We start from the raw sequence: 12403 nt of genomic DNA on the forward strand, positions 1-12403 counted from the left end.
TTTATGGAGGAACAATTTGCTGAAAGAGGCCTCATGGTTTATTTTGCCAAAACAAAGGTGGAATCTTTCAAGACATCATCGTGGGTGGGATAGTGGATTAAGCAAGAACCTCCCCTACCACCCAAGTTTTTTTTTTCTATGTCTGTCCTCTTGGAGCACGGAGGGATAGAGGGGTTTGACAGGGCTGTGTTGTAGCTCACAACCTTCTCCTCCTCTAAACTGTAAACTCTTTGTGGGCAGGGAGTGTGGCAACCAAGAAGCAGCATGGCTCAGTAGAAAGAGCTCGGGTTTGGGAGTCAGAGGTCATGGCTTCTAATCCCGGCTCTGCCACTTGTCAGCTGTGTGACTTTGTGCAAGTCGTGTTCCCTCATCTGGAAAATGGGGATGAAGACTGTGAGCCCCACGTGGGACAACCTGATCACCTTGTATCCTCCCCAGTGCTTAGAACATCTGTGGTACATAGTAAGCATTTAACAAATACCATCATTATTATTATTGATTAGACTGTAAATCCGTCAAAGGGTAGGGACTGTCTCTGTTACCGATTTGTACATTCCAAGCGCTTACTACAGTACTCTGCACATAGTAAGTGCTCAATAAATACTATTGAATGAATGACTTCCAAGAAGATAGTACAGTGCTCAGTAAATATGATTAATCTGCACCACCCCCCACTCCCAGCCCCTCCCCATAACCTCTTCCAGGTTGCCTCTGCCCTCTCTACTTTCCTTCTTCCCCTATCTGGTTTCCTTCCCTCTTGCTCCCATCATTAGCATTTCCCCCTCTAGTCTGTAAAGCTCTTCCTATGCAGGGATTGTGTATATTTACTCTATCGAATGCCTAGTACATTATTTTATAATACAGTATCGAAACAGCGTGGCTTAGTGGATAAAGTGAGGGCTTGGGAGTCAGGAGAACCTGGGATCTAATCCCAGCTCCACCACTTGACTGCTTTGTGATCTTGGGCAAGTCATTTCTACTTCCCGTGCTTTGGTTACTTTAGCTGTAAAATGGGGATTAAGACTGTGAGCCCCATGTGGTATAGGGAGTTTGTCCAGCCTGATTAACTTGTGTATCTATCCCACAGTTTAGAACAGTGCTTGACACATGGTAAGCACTTGACAAATACCTTTATTATTATCATTTTCACTTTGCTTACAGTCAGCCCTCAATAAATACCATTAATTGATTGGGCATTGTCATTGGTATTCATTGAGCCCATACTGTGAACTGACCACTATAGTAGGCAGTTGGTAACTCTCCTAAGCACTTAGTGCAGTCCTCTGCAAATAGTTGGTGCTCAATAAATACTGTTGTTCAATTGATTGGAACCATGCAGTAGAAGAAGAAAATATGGATCACCTGAGGCATCTAGTTCAAATCACAAACATTCAGTGGGAAGAAGAGTATAGGTGAAAATGATAAGCACAAAAGTTAGCAAAAATGCGTGAAAAAATGAAGTGAAATGAGCAGATATGATGGATGGCATAACTTGGCAGGAGGGGGCTTCCTTGAGGGAGTATCTCTCCTGCCACAATTCAGAGAATAATTCCAGCCTCTGTCTCCATATCGGTAATATATTCAAAAGTGATATATTCAAAAGTGAGGCAGGCACTGTGATAATTGTATGAAAATGTCAAATGCTTTATATATTTACATATGCAAAGTCATAATACATAAATGTTTAATAATACTGTTTAATCAGACTAGAGAAGGATGAAGCTGTGCTTAAATCATTAAATGAGATTTTTTTTTCCCAAGATGCCAGACCAATGTACTTACTCCCCACATCCGTTAAGCCTCACACATGTGGGTCCAGGGCTTGGATTAGCCCTGGTGAGAGCCCCACACCCAATTCAAATGGGGAGCATCTGGAGAGATGGAGAAGAGAAGGATATGAGTACTTACTCCCCAGGGGTGGTCTGACTGACAACTCATATCATCTAAGGAACAGCTCTATTGCAGGTGGTCCGCAGCTGGAATTCCACACCCTTGTTTATTTGTGTGTGCTTTGTACACAGTAAATACACACTAAATATGATTAAGTGAATTTAATAAACTTTAAGGGCCACTGGGGATATTTGGGCAAACGTTATGGAAGGGCTCTTTCTCATGGGTTCTGATCCTGGCTCTGCTACTTGTCTTGGGCAAATCACTTAGAAGCAGCGTGGCTTAATGGATAGAGCATGGGCCTGGGAGTCAAAAGGACCTGGGCTCTAATCCCGGCTCTGCCACATGTCTGCTGTATGACCTTGGTCACTTCTCTGGACCTCAGTTACCTCATTAGTAAAATGAGGATTAAGAGTGTGAGCCCCATGTGGAACAGGGACTTTGTCCAACCTGACTAGCTCACATCTACCCCAGAGCATAGAACATTACTTGGCACATAGTAAAAGAGTTTAACAGGTACCATAATTATTGTGGGGGGTAGCACCCCAAGAGAAGAAGGATAGTTTAAATGTAGTTGTAAACATGATAGCTGAATTCTTCTAGTCAAGGGGTGGGAGGAGTGGGGTGAAGTCCATTCTTTGGATGTTGTCCTTGTGTGTTTTCATTAACATATGTGAGACAGGCAGCCCCAGTTTTACCTAAAACAGTCATTCATTCAGTTTCAGTTCAATCTAATTTATTGATCCTTACTGTGTGCAGAGCAGCATTGGAAGCATTTGGGAGAACACATCAGTAATCAGTCACATTCCCTGCCCACAGTGAGCTTACAGTCCAGAGGGGGAGGCAGGCATGAATATAAATAAATAACTCACAGATCTGTACATAAAGTGCTGTAGGAGAGCATCAGCAGGGTGGGGTTGGCAGGTCCCAAGATTCAGACCAGACTGAGACAGGAAGGTTGGAGCATCCAACCTTCTTTAAGACTTGCCTTGACAGAGTGGATTTAGTACGGGCCTGGAAGTCAGAAGATTGTGTGTTCTAATCCCGGCTCTGCCAGTTTCTGCTTTGTGGCCTTGGGCAAATCACTTCACTTCTCTGTGCCTCTGTTTCCTCATCTGTAAAATGGGGATTAAGTCCACAAGCACCATGTGGGGCAAGGACTGTGTCCAACTCGATTTCTTGTACTCCCCCCAGCATTTAGTACCATGCCTGACAAACAGTGAGTGCTTAACATATAGCAGAATTATTATTATTGCTTGCTATTTTTGCCTCCCAGAGGTATGAAGTTTAATGTTTCCTGGTAGATTTTTTTTTAAGAAGTGTTCTTTCTACAATGACTACTCCTCACCTAGCTCACTCTACTCAAGTGCATTCTAATTGTGTGTAGTAGATTGTAGTTCAGAAAAAATGTTGGTCACAGCAGTTATGTACCTGTAACTTAGGTATTTATAGTAATGTCTGTCTCCCCGTCTATACTGTAAGCTCGTTGTGGGCAGGGAATGTTTATTGTACTCTCCCAAGCACTTAGTACAGTGCTTTGCATAGAGTAAGTGCTCGATAAATAAGATTGACTGACATCAGTCCGCCGCCAGCCTTTCAAGCTCAATATATCCAAAACTGAATCTCTCATCTCCAAAATCCTCTCCTCCATCTTAGTTTTCCATCACAATTGAAAACCGAGGTATTTTTGAAGCCTGCACCTACAGCATTATCCTTGACTTCTCCATCTTTTCTAACCTACATATTCAGTCTTTCACCAAATAGTACTAATAGTAGTAACGGTGTTTACTTAGCACTTGCTGGGTGCAGAGCACTGAACTGAGCAGTGGGAATTAGATGTGGACACTATCAGTTCTTTTTTCACAACATTTCCAAGGTCTTCCCCTTGCTCCCTTCCCAAATACCCACCACACTGGTACAGAATATATATTGGTCATCCTGACTGACTATTGCATCAGCCTACTTTCTGATCTTTATGCCTCCAGGACATGCCAGCTAAGCACTTGAATCCTCACAACCACTTCCCCTCAGGGAATGTTTGCAATTTATTGCTTATTGTTCTCTCTGAAGTGCTTAGTACAGTGCTCTGCACACTGCAAGTGCTCAATGAATACTATTAATTGATTTCATCCCTTGGAACTTCATTCATTCCATCATATCTATTGAGGGTTTATTGTAGGCAGAACACTTGTATGCAGAGCACTGTAGTAAGCACTTGGAGAGTCGTTTAGCACTTTATGTGAGCTCATTGTGGGCAGGGGGTGTGTCTACTAACTCTATTATATTGTACTCTTCAAAGCGCTTAGTACAGTGCTCTGTATACAGTAAGAGCATGTGTAAGTGTAAGAACATGTGTAAGTAAAGGTAAGTGGTAATGGGTTCGAGTCCAGATCTGCCACTTGTCAGCTATGTGACTGTGGGCAAGTCACTTAACTTCTCTGTGCCTCAGTTACCTCATGTGTAAAATGGGGATGAAGACTGTGAGCCTCATGTGGTCCAACCTGTTTCCCTGTATCTGCCCCAGCGCTTAGAACAGTGCTCTGCACATAGTAAGTGCTTAACAAATACAAAAAAAAAAAAGCTCAGTAAATGATTGACTTGTCCTTATCTTATATGCTTTTCCTCCTGTATGTAATCTGTCTCCCCTATTATGTTGTAAACTTCTTGAGGGAGGATCCTATATGCTTCAGTACTCCCAAAGACTTAGTAAAGTGCTCTACATAGAGTTGGTGCTCAACAAATGCTACTGATGGATTGCTTGATAAAGCCATGTGTGGCAACTGAGTAAAATCAAACAGCTACTCTAAAGCGAACTGAAATGAGGTTAAATAGCCTTGCCAACTGAAACACTTTAAGGACACAGTGAAGCGAAACCTTAATGATAGGACATGGCAGAGGCAGATCGGAGACAGCCACAGAGGACAGCTTTGCCTGGCAGAAAGGGAGTAGCAGGAAAATTCTAACAGGAAGGACAGGAAAATTCTAACATCAAGAGGGAAGTAGCAGAAACAGCTCCTGGCACTCGGTGTAACAAATGGGCCACTGCAACAAAAGGGAAATCTTTACCTTCACACTCATGCATTGATCCCAGTTGCCCTGCTGCACACAGATTAATATACAGATATGGAAAAGGATTGTAGGCTGTAACTACTACTGTCTTGGAGAGCAGCTGCTAGTGGAACTGTTCTACTTCTGAGAGGTGTGGTGGATAGAGTATGGGCCTGGGAATCAGAAGATCATGGGTCCTAATCCCTGCTCCGTCACTTGTCTGCTGTGTGACCTTGAGTAAATCCTAATCCCTGCTCCGTCACTTGTCTGCTGTGTGACCTTGAGTAAGTCACTTGACTTTTCTGTGCCTTAGTTACCTCATCTGTAAAATAGAGATTGAGATGAGAGCTCCACATGGGACAAGGACTGCACAGGTTTGCTTGTACCCTCACTATTGGCTTCAGAGCTCTCTATCACCTTGCTCCTTCTTATTTCACTTCCCTTCTCTCCTACATCCCAGCCCGCACATTCTACTCCTGTGGTGCTAACCTTCTCACTGTGCCTCGATCTCTCCTGTCTCGCTGCCGACCCCTGGCCAGCATCTTTCCTCTAGCCTGGAATGCCCTCCCTCCTCAAATCCACCAATCACCCTTCTCCCCTTCAAAGCCCTACTGAAAGCGCACCTCCTCCAACAGTTCTTCCCAGACTAAGCCTCCTTTTCCTCAGCTTCCCCTCCTTTCCACATAACCTCGGATCCCTTTGCTCTCCCCCACCCCCACCGCCCCACAGTACTTAGGTATATACGTATATATCTATAATTCTATTTATATTGATGCCTGTTTACTTGTTTTGATGTCTGTTCCCTCCCCTCTAGACTGAGCCCGTTGTGGGCAGGGAATCCCTACTGAGAGTTCACCTCCTCTAGGAGGCCTTCCCAGACTGAGTCCCCCTTCCCCTCCTCTCAGCACTGTGCTCATTTCTATATATTATTTATTACCCTATTTATTTTATTAATGAGGTGTATATCTCCTTGATTCTATTTACCATGAAAATGTTGTCTTGTTTTGTTCTGTTTTGCTTTGCTGTCCATCTCCCCTGTTTAGACTGTGAGCGCATCATTGGGCAGGGATTGTCTCTATTGCCAAATTGTACATTCCAAGCGCTTAGTACAGTGTCATGTATATAATAAGCTCTCAATAAATACAATTGAATGAATGAATACCCACCCTAGTGCTTAGTACAGTGCCTGACACAAAGTAAGCACTTACAAATACTATCAATATTATTTTTAGAAATCTCAGAGAACTGAAACTATCCAACCAAAGCTTCTCCTCCCTCACAGTGTGATAGTGATGAAGGCTCTTTTCAAAAATTTTAAGTTAGGTTTCCTGGCTTATTAATATGCATTTTTTAAGCATTCAAGTGCCTTGAAGGCATAGTTTGTGTTGTTTAACTTGTGCTGAATTACACTCACCCCACCTCTCTCCTTTATGCTGACACTTGCCAATGATTAATCTGACAAAGCATTAGTGGATATGATTTTCTGATGTCATGATCCCACTTTCCTAGCTTTCCTTCAGCCTGAGTTGAAGTTTTCACAAACAGGCTTTAGCCCAGTATTTGATTTTTAGATTGTCAAGCTCTACATTCATTTTGGTGTTGTACAGCCCTGTGCGGGGGGGATGTTCCTGTTGATTCATTTTTGCACATTTAGGAGTCAAAGTGACTTGGTCACCCTGGGATGAGATTAGGGAAAACCTCGAGAAATATTGCAACTTCTAGAAATATATCTCCCGCCTCTTGAGTGTTTTAAATTTTTCTCAAGTGGGATCTCTCGGACCTTTGATGTTTAGGAAAGACAAAGCAGCAGCATAATAAATGATCTGGAGCAATCTGAGCAAAGCACCGTGACTTTGAAAAGCAATTATAGTAATAATAATAATAGTGGTATATAAGGATTGACAATATGTTGAGCATGGTACTTAGTCCTGGGTGGATAAAATAATAATAATGATGGTAATTGATAATAATAATGGTATTTGTTAAGCACTTAGTTTGTGCCAGGCACTGTACTAAGTGCTGGGGTGGATACAAGGAAATTGGGTTAAGGTAATTAGGTCAAACACAGTCCTCGTCCCTCACGTGTAGCTCATAGTCTATAGAGGAGGAGGAACAGGTATGTATGTCATCCCCATTTACAGATGAGGAAACTGAGGCCCAGAAAAGTTAAATTCACTCATTTATTCAGTTGTTTTTGAGTGCTTATTGTGTGCAGAGCACTGTACTAAGCACTTGGGAAAGTACACCAGAGCAATAAACAGACACATTCCCTGCCCAAAACAAGTTTACAGTCTAAAGGGGTGGGGGGAGGGGGGTATGGGGGAAGAGGGAGACATTAATACAAATTAAACAAAATTACAGATATGAACATAAATGCTGTGGGGCTGGGAGAGGGGAAGAGCAAAGGGAACAAATCAGGGTGATGTGGAAGGGAGTGGGAGATGAGGAAAAGTGGGGCTTAGTTGCAGAGCAGACTACAAAGCAGGCTTGTGGTGGAACTGGGATTAGAACCCAGGTTCCCTGACTCCCAGGTTGTGTTTTTTCCCCATGACCACATGCTCCCCTGTGTCATATCTGGTAGTATGGAAACACAATTTCTAAATATTTAAATGTAGTGCCATGGAAGGAAAAATCTACTTTTAACTTCCCACAGTGCTTTTTTCCTGTTGCCTCTTAGTTGGCTGTGGATGTAAGTTTAGATTTCATTATTTTTAAATGTAGTCAGTAACTTTTACTACACTTACTTGAATCACTTTTCTTTTGAAATTGAAAGCACCAGATTATAGGAACCAAATAAGAGAAATTCTGACATTTGTACAAAGCTGAATCCACTTTTTGCCTTCTTTTGTGTTTAAATCATCGCTTATGAGATTCATCCATTGTTATTTAAAAGATGTTTTGGGACCATAACCACATTGTTTTTGTTTTGTTTTTAGAACCCGTCTCTACTTCCTGGTTGAAATTATAGGCAGAGGCCAGAAAATTATCTCCTGATACATCAAAGAGCTCAACCATCGGATTCTTTTACAGGTAGGAGAATGGAATTTGCAAGGCAGTAGGTATGCTGATGGAGTGTTAAATTGATGAGTAGTGTTTATTAGTAGTAATAATAATGATAGTAACTATGATATTTGTTAAACACTAGCTATGTGCCAGGCCTTGAACTAAGCGCTGTGGTGGATACAAGGAAATGGGTTTGGACACAGTCTGTGTTTTATATGGTGCTCACAGTCTCAATCCCCATTTTACAGATGAGCTAATTGAGGCACAGAGAAGTGAAGTGACTTGCCAAAATTCACACAGCAGACAAGTGACAGAGTCAGGGTTAGAATCCATCACCCTCTGACTCCCAGGCCCATGTTATATTCATTATGCCGCACTGCTTCTGTACTAAGCACGTGGGAGAGGACAATACAGCATTGTTGGTGTCCCTGGAGTCTCCTAAGTACTAGAAGCAGCATGGCTTAGTGGAAAGAGCCTGGGCTTGGGAGTCAGAGGTCATGGGTTCTAATCCCAGCTCCACCACTTAGTAGCTATGCGACTTTGGGTAAGTCACTTAACTTCTCTGTGGCTCATTTACCTCATCTGTAAAATGGGGATTAAGAATGTGAGCCCCAAATGGGGCAACTCAATTACCTTGTATCTACCACAGTGCTTAGAACAGTGCTTGGCACATAGTAAGCGCTTAACAAATACCATAATTCTTCTTATTATTAAAGTCTATCAAGTCTGCCACTTGTTTAACAGCCATTGTTCATATCACCTAGTCTCCTCCACTATGTACCATAAGAGTTTGAGTTAACCTTGAAGTAAATAAAAGTTGATCAGGACAGTCTCAGATAAATAATCTCCACCTATTTAGGTTCACTGGAGGTGTACTGCAGGGGAAGCAGCATGGAGTAGTGGATAGAGCATGGGCCTGGTAGTCAGAAGTAGAAGCAGCGTGGCTCAGTCGAAGGAGCACGGGCTTGGGAGTCAAAGGTCATGGGTTCGAATCCCTGCTCTGCCACTTGTCAGCTGTGTGACTTTGGGCAAGTCACTTAACTTCTCAGTGCCTCAGTTACCTCATCTGGAAAATGGGGATGAAGACTGTGAGGCTCACGTGGGACAAGCTGATTACCCTGTATCTACCCCAGCGCTTAGAACAGTACTCTGCACATAGTAAGTGCTTAACAAATACCAACATTATTATTATTATTAGAAGGACCTGGGTTCTAATCCTGGCTCGGCCACTTGTCTGCTGTGTGACCTTGGACAAGTCACTTAACTTTTCTGGGCCTCAATTCCCTCATCTGTAAAGTGGGGATTAAAACCACGAGTTTCACATGGGACAGGGATTGTGTCCAACCTGATTAGCTTGTATCTACCCCAAAGCTTAAAACAGTATTTGACACATAGTAAGCGCATAACAAATACCATCATTATTATCATTATTATGTCTCCCCTTCCCTGTTGGTCTGCTTCCCCTCACAATAGGGCACCAGATGGACAACTTCTGCTTATTGTGACAGCAGTTGGTCACAGCTAAGTCTGGTGAATGAGACAAAGAAGTTATTCATACAAGGCAGCAAGTTCACAAGTTTGCAAAACAGAGAAACTGATGCAGCAAATGAAAGAGGGAGGGGTGGTGATGTTCAAAGAAGCCAGAGGGCAGGCGGGTCGGTGCTATTCTGTGTGTACGTCTTGGGAAGGGATTCAGCTGCACAGAATTGTTAGGAACACATTTGGTGTATGATGGGTTGGGAGTCAGAGGTCCTGGGTTGTAATGCTGGTTCTGCACTGGTGTGCTGTGTAACTTTGGGCAAGTCACCTCACTTCTCTGGGCTTCAGTTACCTCTTCTGTAAAATGGGATTAAGGCTGCGAGCCCCACATGGGGTACCCTAATCCCTTGTATCTACCCCAGCACTTAGAACAGTGTTTAGCACATAAGCACTTAAATACCATAATAGAAGCAGCGTGGCTTAGTGGCAAGACCATGGGCTTGGGAGACAGAAGACATGGTTCTAATCCTGGCTCTGCCACTTGTCTGCTGTGTGGCCTTGGGCAAGTCCATAGATGAATTCACTTCCCTCTGACTCAGTTACCTCATCTGTAAAATGGGGATGAAGATTGTGAGCCCCACACGGGACAACCTGATTACCTTGTATCTACCCCAGTGCTTAGACCAGCGCTTATCACAAAGTGTTTACCAAATACCATAATCTCCCCACCTCTAGACTGTAAACCCGATGTGGGCAGGGATTGTCTCTCCTTATTGCTATACTGTACTTTCCAAGTGCCTTGTACAGTGCTCTACACACAGCACTCAATAAATACAACTTGAATGAATGATTTTCCTTTGCAAATGGCACAATGATAGTGTATAGAGCACAGACCTGAGAGTCAGAGGGTCAAGGGTACTAATCCTGTCTTCGCCACTCACCTGCTGTGTGAGATTAAGCAAGTCATTTCACTTCTCTGTACCTCAGTTACCTCATCTGTAAAATGGGGATTGAGACTGAGTCCCATGTGGGTCAGGGGCTGTGTTCAACTTGATTTACTTGTATCTTCCCCAACTCAGAACAGTACTTGGCAAATAAATGCTTAACAAATACCATCATCATCATCATTATTATTATAACCAATCTTTTATGGTATTTAAGTGTGTGTTACGTGCCAGGAACTGTACTGAGTGCTGGGGTGTACATACAAGTTGATCAGGTTGGACACAGTCCATGTCCTACATGGGACTTGCAGCTTCAGTCCCCATTTTACAGATGAGGTAACTGAGGCAGAGATAAGTTGAGTTGCCCAAGGTCACATAGGCAAATGGTGGAACAGGGATTGGAGCCCAGTTCCTTCTGACTTTTGGGCCCGTCCTCCATCCATTAGGCCACACTGCTTCTTAGTAACATTCACTGTGACTAGAAATATAGATGCCATCAGAAATTTGAAACAACATTTTACAGCCCTTTCCCAATAAGGAAGATTTCTTTCTTGGAATGCTTTTTTTTGTTGTTGCTGTTGTTTTTAAAGCAGATTTTCCTATTGCTGTGGTGGGGACTGGGTGTGAACAACCAACTCTCTTTTTAACTGCCAGATTAATTTGTGTGTTCAAGCTTTAACAATGCTTGCTTGGCCTTGTTGGATCTAATTTTGTGGTTGAGGTGAACCCTGGAGCAGTTCAAAATTTAACAGAAAATCATGCTTAATGTTCTTCTAAATGCATATATATTAAGTATAGAATGAATAGGCATCTGCTTTATTAGAGATTAGTGATTTCATTTGAGTGAGGTCATAAACGACAGAAATGAAGCTCAATGAGTTTGCATAGATATCTGAAACCTGAACACCAGCTCTAGTTCCTCATTTAACTAAACTTGATATCTTTTTGCTGAAACCTGGTATTTCAGTCACTTAACTTTCCTTCCATTTCAGTGTTTTTAGAGCAGGGATGTCATGAAGCTCTCAGGAAGAAAGAAAAGGTGCTTCAGAATTCCAAAGTATTTTTCCTTTTATTAACAAAGCAACTTTAAAGAGTTTTTTAACAACTTTAAAGAGTTTCTCATTCAAAGCCAAACTGAAAATCTTCCTCTAGTATTCTCAAAGCCATCATTCAATTTACCTTCTCTATCAGTGCATTATTTTCACTTAGCAGAGCAAAATACATTTCAGGAACAATAATGTAACAGCCAATTCAGGGTTTTTTGTTTGTTTGTGGAGGTCACAAATAGGCTTGGTAGCCACATTGAAGCCTCCTTATAGTGATTTTGATACACATTTGTTGAACATCTGTGATTCAATTCAATTCCATCATATGTATTGAGCACTTACTATGTGCAGAGCATGTACTAAGTGCTTGGGCGAGTACAATATAACAGTAAACAGACACATTCCCTACCCACAATGAGCTTTCAGTCTATAGCTGATGAAACCAAAGGCTTCACTAGCCTGCTTTTAAAGGAAGAGTCATATTGTTTTGGATCCAAATTTTGCAGCTTGCAGTACTTAAATGACTAGGAAAAAATTGTCTTGGAATTTTACATAAGAACAAAAGTCCATAGATGACTCCAGTTCTGCATTGGAATGAAGTCTTATTGATAACTATAAATTATGATAAAATGCTTACTATGTGCCAAGTACTGCAATAAGTGATGTAAACAGATCATCTAGACATTAAACTTCATTGTGGGCATGGAATGAGCCTACTAACTTCATTTTATTGTCCTTTCCCAAGCACCTAGTATAGTGCTTTGCACACAGTAACTGCTCAGTAAATACCATTTGATGATGGAGTAGTTACAGTATAGTCAGGTCAGACAGTCCCTGTCCCACAGAGGACTCATAGTCTAAGAAGGAGGGAGAACAGGTGTTCAATCCCCAATTTAAAGTCAGTCAAATCCCAGTTCATGCATTTGTTTGGCTTTCTGAAGTAAGTGCTGTTTTCCCAACTAGAATCTAGAGTTTTCATGCTTGTAAGGCTTC

The 12403-nt window shown here is 42.2% G+C and overlaps 1 protein-coding gene across 2 annotated transcripts in view; it reads left to right on the forward strand.

Annotated features, from left to right (window-relative positions):
* Nucleotides 1-12403, forward strand: part of SH3BP4 (SH3 domain binding protein 4) — a 142515-nt gene that overhangs the window by 37580 nt on the left and 92532 nt on the right. For both annotated transcript variants that reach the window (XM_029068882.2, XM_029068883.2), the window contains exon 2: nucleotides 7875-7968. The gene's annotated coding sequence lies outside the window, so the exon portion shown is untranslated. The remainder of the gene's footprint in view (nucleotides 1-7874; nucleotides 7969-12403) is intronic.

Source organism: Ornithorhynchus anatinus, chromosome 7 (genome assembly GCF_004115215.2).
Source record: "Ornithorhynchus anatinus isolate Pmale09 chromosome 7, mOrnAna1.pri.v4, whole genome shotgun sequence".
Lineage (NCBI taxonomy): Eukaryota > Metazoa > Chordata > Mammalia > Monotremata > Ornithorhynchidae > Ornithorhynchus > Ornithorhynchus anatinus.